The sequence below is a fragment of the Lissotriton vulgaris genome, chromosome 1_1 (genome assembly GCF_964263255.1).
Source record: "Lissotriton vulgaris chromosome 1_1, aLisVul1.2, whole genome shotgun sequence".
Taxonomy (NCBI): Eukaryota; Metazoa; Chordata; class Amphibia; order Caudata; family Salamandridae; genus Lissotriton; species Lissotriton vulgaris.
The window spans coordinates 24,561,884-24,580,722 of record NC_141685.1 but is presented as its reverse complement, the minus strand read 5'-3'; the positions used below and the strand labels follow the sequence as shown (position 1 = coordinate 24,580,722).

General features: G+C 47.9%; 1 protein-coding gene across 2 annotated transcripts in view; it reads left to right on the top strand.

The window, feature by feature from the left end:
- The first annotated feature begins 5,432 nt into the window (after positions 1-5,432).
- Positions 5,433-18,839, top strand: part of LOC147737014 (uncharacterized) — a 75,623-nt gene continuing 62,216 nt past the window's right edge. The window contains exon 1 of one of the 2 annotated variants that reach the window (XM_086958816.1): positions 5,433-5,552. The gene's annotated coding sequence lies outside the window, so the exon portion shown is untranslated. Of the gene's footprint in view, positions 5,553-8,131; positions 8,181-18,839 lie in introns of those variants that run through there. The other variant, XM_086958864.1, reaches the window with a different exon arrangement.

Genomic DNA, 18,839 nt, shown 5'->3' with positions numbered 1-18,839 from the left:
GGTCTCCAATATCCTGGTATCCTTTAATTGCTAAAAGTTAGCCTTGAGGTATAAATATGTCCCGTAATGGCGTTCGATATAGTCAGCGTCCTATAAAAAACACAGAACAATATACACAAATTGTGCTATTGTGTCCATACTTTACTAATCCGATAAGTCATATCCAAGAAAATATTCTAATATGCATATTGATAAGCTAAAACGTCAGGCGAATTAAGGAGCCCATGATAAAATGACACCTCTCGATTAGTCACTGGTGAAATATACAACATCGAGATAAAACTCGCTGTGTGTCAAACCTAAAACACACATATCAAGGGTAAGGCCAAGTCCTTAAGTAAAAATCCACTGCGTTAAAAACAATGTTTTGGGCTTATGCCATTTTGATCATATTTATTGTAATATTTCTAGCCCTGAAGAAGTCTTTTGGTCACCAGACCAAGACGAAACACGTGTTGGCGGCGGCAAGTGTGTGTTCTCTTGACGAAGACTGAAAAATAAATCAAGATGATATGAAGACAAATCGGCTTATGGGATTTAATTGATGGACTGTGATATTTGCCTTTAGCTCAGGATATACCCCTTGTTTTTTTTATATAGTAACATATGCCAATGACACACATCTGGTCGTAGCATTGAGCCAAGTCGGCCTTACGCCCTCTGATCTTCACTCTTGCCTTGAGGAAGTTACCAAATGGATGAGTATGTCACATTTAAAACTCAACGGTGATAAAACCGAGCTTATGCTTCTTGGCAACAAGCTAAATTTCAAATCAAGTACCATGTGGCCAGCCTGTATGGGCCAGGTACCGACCCCGAAAGCCGATATAAAAATCCTAGGAGTCTGGTGAGATCAAGAGCTTACATTTCAATCAATCAATCAATCATGGGCATTTGTATAGCGCGCTACTCACCCGGAAGGGTCTCAAGGCGCTGGGGGGAGGGCTCCGCTACTGCTCGTAGAGCCAGGTCTTGAGGAGCTTCCTGAAGGAGAGATGATCCTGGGTCAGCCGGAGGTGGATCGGGAGGGAGTTCCATGTCTTGGCTGCCAGATAGGAGAAGGATCTTCCCCCGGCGGTGGCTTTGCGGATGCGTGGTACGGCGGCGAGGGCGAGGCTGGTCGATCGTAGCTGGCGGGTGGGTGTGTAGAAGGTCAGGCGGTTGTTGAGGTACTTGGGGCCCAGGTCGTGGAATGCCTTGTGTGCGTGGGTGAGGAGCCTTAACGTGATCCTCTTGCTGACGGGTAGCCAGTGCAGGTCTCTCAGATGGCCGAAGATGTGGCTGTGTCGGGGGATGTCCAGGACGAGTCGTGCGGAGGTGTTCTGGATGCGCTGGAGTCTTTTCTGAAGTTTGGCTGTGGTTCCGGCGTAGAGGGTGTTCCCGTAGTCCAGTCGGCTGGTGACGAGTGCCTGGGTGACCGTCGTCCTGGTTTCGGTGGGGATCCATCGGAAGTTCTTACGGAGCATGCGCAGGGTGTTGAAGCATGATGACGAGACTGCGTTAACTTGTCTGGTCATGTCCGAGAGGGAGGAGTCCAGGATGAAGCCCAGGTTGCGTGCATGGTCCGTTGGTTTGGGGGTGGTGCCCAGGGCAGGGGGCCACCAGGAGTCGTTCCAGGCGGAGGGCGATGATCCCAGGATGAGGACTTCCGTCTTGTCTGAGTTCAGTTTCAGGCGGCTGTTCTTCATCCATTCTGCGACGTCTTTCATCCCTTCGTGTAGGCTGATTCTGGCGGTGGCGGGGTCGTTGGTAAGGGAGAGGATCAGCTGGGTGTCGTCGGCATAGGAGATGATGTTGAGGTTGTGTTTGTGTGCGATGGCTGCGAGAGGGCTCATGTAGATGTTGAAGAGGGTTGGGCTGAGTGATGACCCTTGTGGTACGCCGCAGATGACTTCGGTGGCCTCGGATCTGAACGGGGGAGGCGGACTCTCTGGGTTCTTCCGGCGAGGAACGAGATGATCCACTCGAGTGCCTTCTCTCGGATTCCGATGTTGCTGAGACGCTGTACTAGGGTGCGGTGGCAGACAGTGTCCAACGCTGCAGAGAGGTCTAGGAGGATGAGGGCCGCTGTTTCCCCGTTGTCGAGCAGGGATCTAATGTCGTCAGTGGCTGCGATGAGGGCGGTCTCGGTGCTGTGGTTGGCTCAGAAGGCGGACTGCGAAGGGTCTAGGGATCCGTTTGTCTCGAGGAAGGCGTCAAGCTGTCTGTTGACGGTCTTTTCGATGACTTTGCCAGGAAAAGGGAGGAGCGAGATGGGGCGGTAGTTCTTGAGGTCGGTGGGGTTCGCTATTGGTTTCTTCAGGAGGGCACTGAGCTCAGCGTGCTTCCAGGTCTCTGGGAAGGTGGCGGTAGTGAAGGAGGTGTTGATGATGTCCCAGAGTTGGGGTGCGATGATGGAGTCGGCCTTGTTGAAGACGTGGTGGGGGCAGGGGTCGGTTGGTGATCCGGAGTGGATGGTGTTCATCGTGCGGGTGGTGTCTTCGGTGCTGATCGTGGTCCAGGCGCAGAGGGTGGTGGTGGGGGGCGTTGGTTCGGTGGTTGGGTGCTTGATTGGTGCGCTGAAGCTGTTGTGTATATCAGTGATCTTGCGGTGGAAGAATGAGGCGAGTGAGTCGCAGAGGTCTTGCGAGGGAGTGATGTCGTTGTTTCCGGCGCTGGGGTTGGAGAACTCTTTGACGATGCTGATGAGTTTCTTGCGGTTGTGGGCGCTTTTGTCCAGTCGTTCTTTGAATGCTGTCTTCTTGGTGGTGCGGATCAGCTGGTGGTGTTTGCGGGTGGCGTGCTTGAGGGCCATCATGTTGTCTGTGGTCTGGTCGTGGCGCCAGGCTTTCTCAAGGGTGCAGCAGTTCTTCTTGGAGGTCTTGAGTTTGTCAGTGAACCAAGGGGCTTTCTTGCTGACTGGTCTGCTGGGAGGGTCCTTCAGTGGTGCGAGGTCATCTGCGCAGTTGGTGAGCCACTGTGTGAGGTTGCTGGCTGCTTCGTTGGGGTCCGTTGTGCTGGTGGGAGGGTTCTGGCGGAGGGAGGTGGTGAGCTGCTCGGCGGTGATCTTGTTCCAGCTCCTGCAAGGACCCTGTTGCGGGGGTGGTGGGTCGTGGTTTTTCTGAAGCTGAAGTGGATGCAGCTGTGGTCAGTCCAATGGAGTCCGGTGGAGTGGCTGAAGGAGATGTGCTTGCTGCAGGAGAAGACGAAGTCAAGCGTGTGGCCGGCGTAGTGGGTGGGGGTGTTTACCAGTTTCTTGAGTCTGATGTTTAAAGCTCAAGCCAGGAAGACTGCTGCTTCATGTTACAGCATGCTAAGAATCATTCGCAAAGTGTTGCCCCTCCTACTGAACCAAGCAAAAAAACGCTGGTCCAGGTGCTCATCCTCTCCATGATTGATTATGGCAACGCCCTCTATCTGGACGCCCCAAGCGCAGTGATTACGACATTGCAGATTATACAATACTCTGTGGCAAGAATGCTCACGGAAACCCAGAATCGCTGTCCAGCAAAGCAGACACTACGTTCTCTTCATTGGTTCAGTGGCAAGAGAAAACTAACTTTAAAGCCCTTTGCATTGTCCATAAGCCTCCGGGAGGAAATGGACCGCCTTTCATTAAAACCATGATTTGCCCTTACAAGGCCAACATAAGACTTTGTTCAGACAAGCTTTACCTAGCAATGGTACCCAGGGTTAAGAAGGTCAGAAGTGGCGTTTTTCATGCAATGCCGCAAAACTTTGGAACAGCCATCTTCTGCATCTTTGTAGGGAATCCACTCATCGCTCATTCCAGAAACAGCTAAAGACCTGGGGCCATATGTAGGAAAAACACGTTTTGCGATTCTCAATTTGTGATTTTTAGGGAATCTCAATTAGAGAATTGCAAAACTCAATGTAGGTAGGATTCGCAAAATATTTTGCGAATCCTACATATTCCTTATTTGCGAATCGCAAATTGAGATTCGTAAATATGGAATACCTTCCCATTAATTCCTATGGGCGAGAAGGCACATAGGAATGAATGGGAAGAAATTCTTAGTTTGCGATTCCCAATTAGAGAATCACAAATTGAGAATGCAATTTCAAGGTTGCAAGGGTGTTAATAGGACACCCTGTTGCACCCCTGAAATAAGCATGTGCGCACATAAATGTCCTAAGTGCATGTATGTGTTGCACATGGCACTTTGAAATATGCAAAAAAGTGCATTTTTCAAAGAAATCACAAATTACAACTAACGTAAAGTTGGTGGTAATTTGCGATTCCTTAACCCAAAATCACACAACCTAGGTGCTTCCAACAATGCATTTAAGGAATCGCATATTGGGATTACTTAAATGAATTTGCAAAATAAAGAATCGCAAATTTTGCGATTCCTTATTTTGCGAGTGGGTTTTTGTGTGCTACATTGCACACTGCCTAAATTGCGATCGCAAATGCTGAAATTCTGTGAATTTCAGCTTTTGAGATTGTAATTTGGCTTCCTACATATGGACCCCTGGCTCTTTCCAAAGCGGTCCAGTTCAACTCTAGTAACCACGACAGCGCTGGGATGCTCCTGGGTCGCCACGCGCTATAGAAAAAACCTTTTTCATTTCATTTAATTTCATGTTACCCTCCCACTGGACTGGATTACAGGAGGTATGTTTTCTTTCCTGGGTATTATTGTTGGGATATTACCAACTCTGCTTTTGATTAGGGTTTCCTCTGTGTTCTTGTATGGATTCTGTAACGTATTGATGTGCACTCAGATGCTATTGATTGCAGTTATTACTAGCTCTGATCAATAATTGCTTGTTTAGATAGCTCTTTCGCTTTTTAATGCATGATTACTAGTCTGGTATATGTATATTGTTCCACTGAATAAATAAAGGGTGTGTTTATTCGTTGGCTCTGGTTCCAGGATGGAGGGATGCACTGAGTTAACCTCCTGCAGCAGAGAAGAGCAAGGCCTGCAGGCACCAGGAGATAGATACTCATGCATTGACGGTCTGCGCTGCTATTAATTGATGGTTGTCATGGACACGTCCCATGGACTCATGGGAGTTGTAGTGTGGCAGTGTCATTTAAACTTCTGTTTAACGTTGAAACTGCTGTCAATAAAAGTGAATAACGTTGCGAATAATCCTCGCCTCCGCGTTCATAACAGAAGTACAAGTTTCCTTCACTATAGCTAGGACACTTCTTATTTCCGTAGCAGCAACAGAGCTGAGAGTCGAGGCAGAGCGGAAGTGACGTGTCTCAAACGGCACGCGGGCCTTTGCCTGCGGAGTTCCTTTTCCGTGAATGCTCCAATGGCGGGGCGCCTCCTGGTAGCCAGTATCTGCGCTCCGCGCATGCGCACGTCACCACGACCATTGCCCGCGGAGTTCCTATTCCGGGAATGCTCCAATGGCGAGGCTCTTCCTGGTGATCGCTGTCTGCGCTCCGCGCATGCGCACTGCTCTGACCTCCAGGCGTCTTCCCGTGTCTGGTGTCAGCTGCCGTCCGGGCCGGAGCCGAGCCCCGGGGTCGGTCCTGAGTGCAGAGAGCGCGGCTGGAGGCCGGGCCCGCCGGGCGAGGAGCGCCGCCACCGGTGAGGAGAGGGGTCCCGTGTGCGGGCCCGGGAGGGTGCGGGGGCCTGGAGGGGGCCGGGGAGAGCAGAGCCCGGAGCCTGGCTCGGCTCTGGCTCCAGCCGGGTGCCTGGCTCGGCCACTCGAGCCACAATAAACCTCTCTCTGGCTCTCTCCCGCCTTAGATTGCCTCTGTTCAATACAAGTTAATGAGGGACAATGCATTCTCCCAATCCATGGTATTATTATTATGCTTTTATATAGACTCCCCCTCCTGCCTCTTAAAATGTTCCATGCCTGCATTAGTGAACTAAGAGGCAAGACGTTTCCCACGCCAGCCCTGTGCATGGACCCGGCCGTTATCAAGCAGCATTCAGGTCCATGAAACCAAAGGCGGGTTGTTATCCAGTGGAATCCCGAACTCACGTCTTGATGGAGTAAAGGGAGTTTTGGTCACATTAAATATGTGCCTAAGAGCACACAATTTTAGCTGGGAAGCTGTGGTTTATCCAGGATTTCTGGTTTCACTGTGTAAAAATCGGCCACTAAGTGGGTATTTATTTGTTTTTCCTTTTTAATGTTAATGATTTGATTTTTACCCTTTTCTGCAGTTCTTATATGTTACATGCTCAACCCAAAGTTATTTACACGACAACTAGTTGCATTACACAAGGTTACATTCGTCACATTCAGGGTAGAGCAAGGATGGCAGCAGAAGCCACGTGAAAGCTCGGCTCGTTGTGGGCCTGAGGTTCCAGCAGAACCTCGAGCCGAGCCAGAGCCGGGCTCGGGCTCACACCTCTGTCATTAACTTGAAACAGCGACAGGTGCTGAAGCTTACAGCAGATGTATAGCACATACTTGTGAGTCCGCACCTCTGCTTAATCGTTATTTAGGTGTGGGTCAAGTGGCGTTTGCATGTTCAAGACGACCATAACTTATTTGTGTGAACTGTTAAGTTTCTGACAAAACCTCTAGAATTTGTTTAAAAATGATAACTATTGTCACAGGTAGAGCAGTATCCATTACAGTTTTTATCCTGGAATAATTTTCAGTACATCTCCCTCACAAATCACAATCATAAAGGGCTTATTCAATTTTTTTGCCAAAATAATGTAGTATGGGAAGAACATCCAGCCAAGATATGGGCAAGTGGACATCTTTTGAATCCAGGATTTTCCATTTGAATCCGTTGTGTAATTCTAGGCAAAATCCACTATCTCTCTGATTCTCAGCGAGTACCTAGAAGTGACAGAGTTCATTTGAGCAAAGAGCATGTGCAAGAAGGACTATCCATTAGGACATTTTAGAAAACTGTTAGTATTTGTCTTGCACGTTAATTTACCAAACTGAATTATTTCCTATTTTTTGTGAGAGATACAGGCACTGCTTTCTGCACACTAGTCCTATATAACCCTTATTTTGTCATTGTTTCTGCGTGTCAAATGCCAGCACAGAGTTTTAAGTGGTTCATATCTGGGGGTGGGAAATAATTTGTCATGTGTTACTTCGATATTGAAATTAAAGATATCATTTTATCTTAGCTCCTTTAACGTTATTATATATCTATTATCCCGTCAACAATGCTTCTTGTACTTTTCTAAATTTGCAAAGAAGCAATTATTCCCCATGAGTCTCATGGGTTACTGACAGATATTAGATTAGGGGAATAACTGCCCAGATCTTTACCATCCAGATGCTAATTTCAGGCCGCATGCTGACAGTGAAGTGCATATTAGCTACATAGAGATCTGGGGTTCAAATGTCAGATGATGAATTCTCCCAAAATCTTCCACATGTTTCCACAATTCAACCATTTTGTGACCAATGTCAGTTGGGGACACAGCAGTGCAGTGGCATCTAGTGGAATTTGAAAGTGGTGAGGCATAAAACCAGTGCATCTATTGTACTACAAGTGAAGCTGATGTTTATGAGGGTATGTTTTGGGGAGCCGGAGGCTCTGCACACCAACAGTCCACGACGCTGCCTTTCAAAGAGGCCCAGCTGTAACTCTTTCTCTGCATTAATGCTGTAAACAGAATACATGAGGCTCAGAAGCATGTGCGGTGTATTCTGTTTAGAGCACAAGACCATCTTGCAAATGCGGCATCCCCTCCCTTTCCAAGACGTCACAGTGTGAAGACTTGGAAAGGGAGGAGTGGTAAAAGGTAGCTGATATTGGCTCTTGGGCATGCGTCTACTTAAGATGGCCTTCGCGTCCATTTTGGAGACCGGAGCAGGCTTGCCTTGATAGTCTGTGCTTTTGACATAATTTAAGTAGGATGGCAATTGCTTTTAGCAATTGCATTCTATATCCCATTTAATTGGAAGGTTGTAGCCCTCCACCCACTCCCAAACCCCGCAGCTGCAGCAGTGAAACCCATGATCCGCAACATTAATATGTGCGTGCACATTTCTACTTCCTACCAAGCGAGTTAGGTAACTTGGATTTTTTTCTGGGTGTTTTTGCCACCTTGCATATGACTCGTACATAATTTAAGGTACTCCTTGTTCACTTCATTATAATCGTACATCGGTTCACTCCTTCTACCCCTCATTGTCTTTTCCTTGTTCCATACAGGATGTCCCGTTATTGTCAGTCCTGATGAGACCCCTACATCCTATTGTGCATCCTCTATGGATCCCACAATGTAAGAGCATAAGCAGCCATTTTCAATTTGCCAATGTTAGCTTGCTTTTCCTGAAATTGGTCTCTGTGAATGCAAATTCTGTTTGACAGTTCAGTGGAAAATTTCCATTTAAAGAACACCTGAAAGGGGTCTATTCACAAACGACATTTTGTAGTATGTAAAGTAGAACTATTTACAAACCTAGGATGGAGACTTCCACCTCATTGTCCCTTTTCTTTCTTTGCTATTCAGAAATCTTAATCAAGAAGGCAGAGATCTGCACTTGTAAGTCTACGTTTGACTAGTGAATGTGTGAGGGCATGGGGGTGTCTGGAAAATGGGGGATACTTACTATATAATAGGGGGGGATTTAGCAAATTTTGAGAGGCTTTTAGGGATGCAGCCTATGGTAGGTAGCAGCAGGAATGAGATGCAAGTAACACCGCCAAGAGCTTCTGCAGTACCCATAGGACTTTAAATAAAACTCCAAACAAGTTACAGGTAGAATGATAACCGATAACTAAGTCAAACACTGACTGAATAATGAAAATAGGTAAGTGAGTTTAACTTACCTATTGTTAGAGCGATTCAAATATATTTTCGCTATCAGTATGGTCCTGAAGAAAGTCCACCTATCTTTAGAGACACCTACGGACTGAAACATGTCGACCACCAACACAATAATCATTTAGGTGCAGTGGACCAATAATACATCCACCCAAGCACCTCACACAGTTTTTTACCTTACCCCTTCATGGCTAATAAAATACGGTGCACAGGAGGTATATTTTATATCACTTTTTTCACCAATACACCCGAAATCACGACCATCATAAGAACCAGATGTTCTCCCTCCAAGTGGAGGAAGGTTGACTGCCTGGAGAACGGGAACCCTGGGTGGAAAAGGACACCATGATGAAACCAACCGCCTAACCTCTCCCGGCAGAGAGCCAATATGTACCGCCACTCACGAGTTAGTGTAAGAGTGCCTTTGTACAACACCTGAAGACCCTGGCATTTCCAAGAAACGTGATTCATTCAATTTTTGATTATTATCGACTAAGCATGGAAGCAGAATGAATCCCTGCTTCTTCCTTCCCAATGTTGATTTTTGAGTATCTGAACCATCCGAGTGTCCCAGTCACTCACGCTCCCCTTCATACGACTTTTTGATGCAGTTTCTCACGCTGTTATCCCCCATGTCCTTTTCTCCTCACATCTTGCATGTACTTTTGGCAGAATGAAAATGGGCTCGATAAAAATTTGAAGGAGTTAGTTGGGAATTTTCAAGCAAAAGGTTTTACCTCTAAGGGTGATGTGGCATGTCTGAGGCAAGAAGTTGGCAGGGAAGGTATTAAACCAAAGGTGAAGTTGATGAAGTCAATTAACAATGCCCCTCCGTCCAAAAGTAAAGAAGATACAGGGGCGCTTTTATACCTCGTGGAATTTTACATAAAGTTTGTGAATAACTTTCTAGAAAATATTTACACTGTCAGGCAATTGCTAAAGAATGTCTAAATTTGAATTGCCAGTAGTGTTGGGAAGGGTAGTGAAGCAATTAAAGACATTTGTAGTGCATCGCCTGAATGTGGTTTCAGTCTTGAAAGGTGTAGTAATTATTGCTGCAATTGGTTATGGGTTAGGAACAGTACTGACCCAAGTGGTAAGAAAGGATGGGAAATAGTTATAACCTTTGTTTTTGACCTGCAGAAACAAAATATTCCTTGCCAGAGAGAGAGGGCTTTAAACCTTTTCACCAGTTTGAATCAATCAACGGGTTGGTGAAGCGTAACTACTCAACTGAAAGGGTCTCAAGGTGCTGGGGGTGCTCCTGGAAGTTCTTGGTGATTTGTTGAAGAGCCAGGTCTTGCGGTCCTTTATAAACTTGAAAAGTTTGTGTCTGCCAGAGGTGGAGAGGGAGGGTGTTCCATTCCTTGGCTGCGAGAAAGGGGAAGGAGCAACCTGCTGTTCTGGTCTTCTTAATGCGCTGCACTGTCGCAAGGGAGAGCTTGGCTGAGAGGAAGGATCTTTGGGGTGCGTGGAACGAGAGGCGGTGGTTCAGGTAGAGGGGTCTGGTGTTGTGGAGGGCTTTGTGGGCATGGGTGAGAAGCTTGAAGGTGATTCTCTTCTCCACGGGGAGCTAATGCATTGTCCGCAGGTGTTGGGTGATGTGGCAATTACATGGTAGGTTGAGGACTTGTCTGGCAGAGACATTATGGAGTTTGCAGGTAAGGTTCTTGTTGATCCCGACGTAGGCTGCGTTACCGTAGTCCAGTCTGCTGCTAACGTGGGCGTGGGTGACGGTCTTTCTGTGCTCCAGAGGAATCCAGTTGAAGGTCTTTCTTAGGAGGCAGAAGGTATGGAAAAAGGAGGAGACCGCATTGATTTGACGGTCCATTTTGAGTTCGGAGTCCAGGATGATTCCAAGTTTGCGTGCGTAGGCGGTGTGGGAGGGTGGGTTCCCAAGTGCGAGGGGGCCACCAGATGTCGTTCCCGGCATCGGGTGTGGGCCCTTCATGAGTATTTCGGTTATGTCCGTGTTGAGTTGTAGCCAGCTGTTCTTCATCCACCTAGCGACCATTTTCATCCCTTCTTGAAAGTTTTGTATGAAGATGTTTGGTTCGTTGGATAGGGAGAGGATGAGTTTGGTGTCGTCTGTGTAGGATACAATGTCCATGGGATCTGACGATGGGTGCGAGCACAGCCATGTAGATGTTGAACAGTGTGGGGCCGATGGAGGATCCTTGGGGAACTCCGCAAGTGGTCAGTGTGGGATCTGAGAGGAAGGGCAGGAGCCTGACCCGCTGGGTCCTGCCGGAGAGGAATGAGCGGATCCAGCGGAGGGCCATGCCCCAGATTCCTGCGTCATGTAGTCTGGGCTATGGTGCTTTGAGAGACTGTTAAAGGCTGTGGATAGGTCCAGGAGGATGAGGGCCACAGTCTCTCTTCTGTCAGGGAGGGAGCGGATGTCTGTCGCAGCGAGAAGGGTAGTTTTGGTGCTGTGGTTTTTCCTGAAGCTAGATTGGGAGGAGTCATGGATGTTTTCTTCTATGAAGGATGCGAGCTGGCTGTTGATGCCTTTTTCGATGACCTTCGCTCGGTATGGGAGTAAGGAGATCCGTCTGTAGTTTTTGAGGTCGGTTGGGTCTGCCGTGGGTTTTTTTAGGAGAGGGTTGATCTCTGCATGTTTCCAGTCGTTGAGGAAGGAGGCAGTCTCAAAGGAGCTGTTGATGATTTGATGAAGCTCGGCCGATGATGTCAGCTGGTCTGTGGTAGATCTGGTGGGGGCAGGGGTCCGTGGGCGCCCCGGAGTGGGTTGACTTCATAGTCTTCAGAGTGCCCTCAATGGTGACAGCAGTTCAGCTGTCTAGCGTAAGTTGCGTGGTGTATGGGGGTGGTGGGTGTAGGTTCCTTGTGTAGGTTGTTGTCATAGATGGTCTTGATTTTGTGGTGGAAGTAGGTGCTGAGTCTGTGGCAGAGGTGTGGGCGAGGTGAGGGGGGGAAGTAGGTTGTCTCACTGTTGGGTGGGCGAACTCTTTAAACAGACCCCCCAGGATATAGCGGCATGGATTAGCAAATTTAGCGGCACAAAAATGGAAATTTAGCGGCATAAATATTGGAATTTATCTGCATTTTTGCAGCATTTTATTTGGCCATTTTTCCTACAACAAACACAGATATCTAGTATTTTTTGGTTATTTAAGATGAAGCTATGTATATTTGGTTTATTTACAATGTAGACACTTTGTTTCCCTCGAAAAGCAAGACTTCCTCTCCGCAGAACACAGAACGTCCGCCTTCCGCTCCGAAGCCACCAAGATCATCTGCGGCACACCCTAGGGCTCATTCCTCAGCCCTACGCTGTTTAACATCTACATGGCACCACTCGCCCACGTTGCCCGACTGCACAACCTCAACATCATCTCCTACGTCGATGACACCCAGCTGATCCTCTCCCTCGCCAAGGACCCCCACACCGCCAAAACCAACCTACACGAAGGAATGAAGGCCGTCGCCGAATGGATGAGGAACAGCCGACTGAAGCTGAACTCTGACAAGATGGAGGTCCTCCTCCTCGGATTCACCCCGTCGGCCTGGGACGAGACTCCTGGTAGCCGACCGCACTAGGAACAGCTCCAACACCCACCGACCACGCACGCAACCTGGGGGTCCTCCTCAACTCATGGCGCCGTATAGTGGGTGGTAGGATCTCTCCCCAAGCTCCACGAAGGGTGCAAGCAGCAGGAGAGGAGTGCCGCAGCGAGGCCCAGCCGGGGGCGAAGATGGCGAAGCACGCGGAGCCAGAGGAGCGCCCGACGAGCATCCTGAGGCTCCAGGGTTTCCCTCACTGGTGCTGATATGGTGTTGTCTTCCGGGGCGAAGGCACCTAAGAGCACTCCTCCAGGCCAGCGAACAATGGAATCTGCGGAGTGGCAAACCCGGCTGAGCAGCCGGGCTTGCAACCAACATCTGGCATCAAGAGTGGGCATCGCAGCATCCGGGAGACAAAGACAGAGGAAGTACGGAGTGACCCTTGACCAGAGAACCCCGCCGGAGATCGAAGGCCAAGGCTGAGGGGACCGGCGAAGCGGGGTCAAGAGACGCGGCCATGACACACAGCCCTCCCCAGACAGCGTGGGAGGAGGAAGAGGCTCGTTGCACCAGCGACGATCCAGCGGGGCAAGACCGCAGTAGAGGCAAGGTGAGACAGATATCTAAGAGGGGTTTACGCGCATGCTGCAGGGATGGCGAGTGAGTCTTTGACTTGGCTGTGAATCCCTCAATATGCAAGGATGAATGGCTGCGCAGTAAGAAAAAAAAATATAGGAGACATTGCGGTTTGTGTTAAGAGCGGGGCGCTGGGTCCCAAGCCCCCTCCCCCCAGAGCCGGACAGGTTGTGAAATAGCATAGTTGTTGCCGGAGCTGGCATGGAGTGCTCGGAAATGCCCCGGTCCAGCCCGCATTGTTTAGAGATGCAAGAATCAAAGAAAGGGCTCAATAGCATGGAGAGTGAGTACCTGTCAAGCAGGGCATAGATCGGAGATTAGCTGAATGCCAAAAGGGTAAATAATGATAAGCCCTTAACAGTACAGTTAACATATCTCTCAATGCGCCTCCTGCAGAAAATTCAGGCCTGTAATTGCTAGCGTCTAGGATGCAATTATATTGGGTCGCATTCAATAAGGAGAATTTAATTCATCCGATTTTGTACAACTGCCAGCTGAACCTCGGGGCTGCAGAGCACGCTATTCTTATTTCATGTGTTACGCTTTTAAGAAAATAAGGCATCTATTTTAATGTTGGAGCCGGGAGATGCGCGTTTTTATAAAGAAGTGCTTTATCAGGAGGTTACACATTCTCTGAGCGCAGAAGAATGAAACATATGTGGAAATGTTTTCTTTTTCAAGTTTGTAGTTTTGGAATGTGTGCCTCAGTTGCAATGCAGAACTACCGCATGTCCTAACAGAACACTTCAGTTCTGTGATCCCGCTGGAAGTGAAGTAGTGTAATTTAAAGCGCTCTGATACCTACGGGTCAAGCTAGCGCTATATAAAACTTTTAAAACAAATAAAAGGGTGGGTGACGGTGTACTGCGAAGGACTCTGGGCGCCAGTTCTGCAGCTGCGAGCGAGCAGCAGCACCAGCTTTTATCGAAGTTGCACAGCAGGGCTTGGCAGTAGGAGACACACCCGAAAATGCCACCGGAGAGGGGGGTGTGTGGAGCAGCCGCCACTGGTGTTGCTGGGTTTGCCATCTTTGCCAACGTAAAATACTGTCCATGTGTTCGCCTTTAAAGATCCTGCAATCACCCGGACATGATACTTTAATACAACTTTGCATAAAACCGCCTGCATTCATTTTCACCATGCTCTCTTCTGTCTTTGTTAACTTAAATTTTCATTCAGGGATCGTTAAGGTATCTAGAAAACATTTTAAAGCGTTTCTTTCTTGTATGTACTGCTTGTGGGACATTAAATACTGGTGATGCAGGGAGAAGCCAGCCCGTGCCAATGCCAGCCGTGTCACATGGACAGGAGAAGAAGGCACGGAAAATGTGGCAGAGACACTCGTCGTACTGAGAAGTGATGAGGAAATGAAAGCACAGTTTGTACTGGCAACAACAACCTCTTTCCCGCCATTGTAATTCTGATATTCCACCACACTCCACAACCAATCAGACCCTCCAGGATATAGCGGCTTTTGTAAAAATGCCGCGCGGTTTCTACAAAAGTGCCGATTTCGCGGGCACTTTTGTAAAAATCGCAGCATTTTTACAAAAGTGCAGATTTCGTGGCAAACCGCGAAATCCTGGAGGGTCTGTTTAATGATGCAGAAGAGTTCCTTGCTGTTGTGTGCGTGGGTGGAGATTCTGTCCTGGAATGCTTTCTTCTAGAGTATCTGATGAGGTTGTGGTGGGCGGCGGTGGCTGTATTGGCTCACATGGCCATTAAGTTGTTTGTCTAAATGACACTGTACAATATGTGCCAAGTGTGGAAAAAAAGAATCTGGCTTAAGTCTGATGCCATTACCTATCAAAAAAGTACCAAAGAATGAATGGGGATTTTTTTTATTGCATGATTGTAAAAGGAAAAAGATCCATGGCCTCCGCCATGAGAAATTGGGGCAAAAACCTATGGAAGACAAAAAATTGATGGGCATGAATGAATATATTAGATGCTATTAACTTATGAATGATGGACTGAATGGGAGGTAAGGAAGAATTGGCTGAAAAGGATGTATTATTGTTGCGGGCAGACTTGTGATTTCTCTGGAAAGTTTGAGAAAGGGAACTCTTGACACTTATAGCAGGGGGCATTTAGATATATGAAAAACAAAGGGCTAACTAAAGAATATTGTATTGGGGAACTAGGATAGACAAGGAAGATGAAGGATTCCATGGAAGCATACATTCTGATAAATCACAGCTCACATTCAGTCCAACTTTATTCCCAGTAAACTATCCCCGTATGTCTTGGTAAACAGTTAGTGTTGAGGTGATGGGACCCATGTGGGAGAATGGCCGGTAAATTAAATGCATATTGGGGATCTATGGTCATTTCTGAAAATGGCCTGAACTGGAAGTTGTGGTGTTTCTGGCTTGTGCATACCACATCACACCATGTGAGGTCATGGGCTACAGTCCTTTTGTCTTGATGAAAGGGTGGCTGCCAGTTGCCAGGGACAACCGTGGGTGGAGGCCAAAGGCTAGACATGTGGCCTGAACTGGAAGTTGTGATGTTTGTGGCTTGTGCATACCACATCACACCATGATCTGATATGATATGATATGATAAATACAATTTGTAAAGCGCACATACTCCTAAGGTTTCTTGGCGCTGGGATAAGACGGCTGTCCAGTACAGATCAGGTGGGCTAATTGTAGGCTGACGAGAAGAGCCAAGTTTTCAAAGACGTTCTAATGTGAGGTCATGGGCTACAGACCTTTTGTCTTGATGAAAGGGTGGCTGCCAGTTACCACGGACAACCGTGGGTGGAGGCCAAAGGCTAGACATGTGGCCTGAACTGGAAGTTGTGATGTTTGTGGCTTGTGCATACCACATCACACCATGATCTGATATGATATGATATGATAAATACAATTTGTAAAGCGCACATACTCCTAAGGTTTCTTGGCGCTGGGATAAGACGGCTGTCCAGTACAGATCAGGTGGGCTAATTGTAGGCTGACGAGAAGAGCCAAGTTTTCAAAGACGTTCTAATGTGAGGTCATGGGCTACAGACCTTTTGTCTTGATGAAAGGGTGGCTGCCAGTTGCCACGGACAACCGTGGGTGGAGGCCAAAGGCTAGACATGTGGCCTAAACTGGAAGTTGTGGTGTTTCTGGCATGTGCATACCACATCACACCATGTGAGGTCATGGGCTACAGTCCTTTTGTCTTGATGAAAGGGTGGCTGCCAGTTACCATGGACAACCGTGGGTGGAGGCCAAAGGTTAGACAAGTGGAATAGTCACCATAAGAGGAGTAATCTCCATATAAATTATGGTATGATGCAAAGCACGGAGGTAAAGCCGGTGAAATTCAGTGCTGGACTTTGGATCAGGGATGGAACTGGATGAGGCAGTGAGAGTAAGTGGTCTGTAACACAGTGGTCTATGGTAGAGCTGTCTTTACCTGGGGCTGAAGGTATCCACTGGGGAAGATTTGGTAGTCTGACCAACAAGCCTAAGAAATTCTAACATTGTGTGTGTTAACTTCTGGCTTCATATGATACCTGTATATAGGGTGTACCTTTTTAGGGCAAGCCCTCGTGATGCACTGTGTAGCAGTGCTCGCGTAGGCGAGCCGTTTTATAGGGGTTTTCAAATTGGAACTTGAAATTCAACACAGCTCGTGCTTGTGCATTTCCAAGGTCCATTTTGATTGGGCTTTGCGTGTGTGCTGTTTTTTTAACAGAACACGCAATAGGCCATAGGCGGTCCCGTAGCTCCGCCTATGGCCTATTGGTGTCTGTTACGCGCACCAAAGCCCATATGTTTTCAATGATCGCGCCCACACTGGCGCGATAAGTGAAAACATTTGCTTCGCAGTGGCGCGCGTGCACCACTCGCAGGATTTTTTTTTTTAACGCTTTCAGTGCTGCTTGTTTCTATTGCGTCTCCCGTTCTTTGCCTCTGACTCATTGCTAAATCCCTGCATAACTGTAGCTGGATTTATTGGGCCAAGCGGGCCAAGAGTTTAATGAAGCAGTGAGCTATGCTATCCGACGAGCGCCCTCACTTTTAATCAGGGCTCGCAGGAGTGGAGTTCTCGCCTCTGCCTGAGTGTGCATGGTTCATCGCACTCCACAAAGACCACAGAGCCGTAAAGTTTCACGAGGTGAGCGCTTCGCTTGAGTTCCATGGCTGAGACATGTCTTGCATGAAGTAACTAAGCAGCAAAATTGTACTTAAGTGACAAAACGCACAGGCTGTGCACCCCCAGCTTCCGCTCAGCGCATCTCGTGCGACTGATTCAAGTGCCACGCGGAACCAGTCAATGTCACATAGCCACATTATGGAACAAACGGGCCACCCAAGCCTGCAGCTTATTTTAGACATTGTTAGCTGCACATTCAGTCCACCTGCTCTCGCGCGCGCCCTCTCCCCCGGAGTGAACTCTGCCACCCGACACTCCAGGCGGGGCACACAAAACCTGCTGTCCAGGAACAATCGTGCCAGGCGCATTTCTCAAGGGCCGTCAGCTGAGCACTCCACAGCCCGCAACAAAGCAAAGCAGAAAATGGCGATCGATGAACTATGCACTAATAAGTCAAATTTGTTCGTCAAATTCAATTTGTGTCCAATGAGCACTCATCGGGCCATGGTGGGGGCTCGTGGGCCAGAGCCAGCACAAGAGCTGGGGCAGGGACAAGGCAGTGTACACGGGCATGTAGGTCACTGCAAACGATGTCCGCGGCACCCGCAGCATGAGCTGTACGGTGGATAAGGTGCATCGAGTATCATTTAGAGGGCTTGACTAACACAACCTAAAAATATTTTCACTATACAAGTGCCAGAGCACCTAGCACTACGATTGGTTGTTTGGTTTGTTCTGTGTTCTCGTGTGTGCTGCCTGGATTTACACACACCAAGTATGGTATAAAATTAACACATAAAGACGCTCTAACCAAATTAACTTGGAGGAGAAGGGTAAAATATTGAATAGATAAATGTGACACTAACTATAATGGTTGGCCAAGAGGCACACAATAATGTTTAAGTTTTGGTTTGATCATTTAATATTATGGCACTGTTTTTGTGAAGGCGGAAGCTTCGTCAGCCTTATGTGCAACTTGAAATATAAGTGCAGTTAAGTACAGCATAATATTTAAAAAACATTTTTTTTAAGTTTCATCTTGCATGGAAACTTTCCCCTGTCTGTTTTAACCTCCGACATTCTCACTTTTCCGCCACTTTTACCCCCATCTGTCAACGAGTGCTTGTAATTTTCTTACACTGTCCTGTAGTTTATGTAGAGTTGGTATTACTTTACACAGTCCGGTAATGGACTGGATAAACGCTAATGCTATTAAACTAGGCTCCCGCTCTCTCAAACACAGCTGCAGCCAGACTACTATTTCTGTGCAGGCAGCTTGACCCAGGCCTCGGGGCTGACCCAGCCCGTCCAGGGAGAAACCGGAGCAGGCAGCAGAGGGGGAGCCAGGTCGGGCCGCTGAACCAGGATTTATACCCAGCTCACCCCCTTTCTTTCATATTTCTATTAGGCTGCCAAATAGCCTGCAGGCTTAGTCATCCGGTATCTGATTAACAAGTAGTCACAAGGAGACTGGTGCGCTAGTGGTGGCCTGTGGCGCAGTGCATATGGATAGGCTAGACTGGGCGATGAAACCCAATTTAAACAAGGTTGGTGGTGGCAGAGAAGGTTGGATCTGCAGCGTGCCATCCGCGTCCCCACCGTGCCAGCCTTACTACTGCAGTTGTCATTTACGATACCAACCTTGCCAGTTACCAACCAGCCTGCACATCGCACTATGCACGCCTAGTACAACCTCCCCATGCCTCGCGTCCCCAGCGATCGAAGCCGGAATCAACATTCTTCTAATACCCAATTTAATGGTGCTCAATATATCGACCTCGGGACCCAACTAGAAACCTGTTGACAATTTATCATGGATGGAGTTTAACTCCCCGAGCAGCATACCACAAGAGCAAGTGG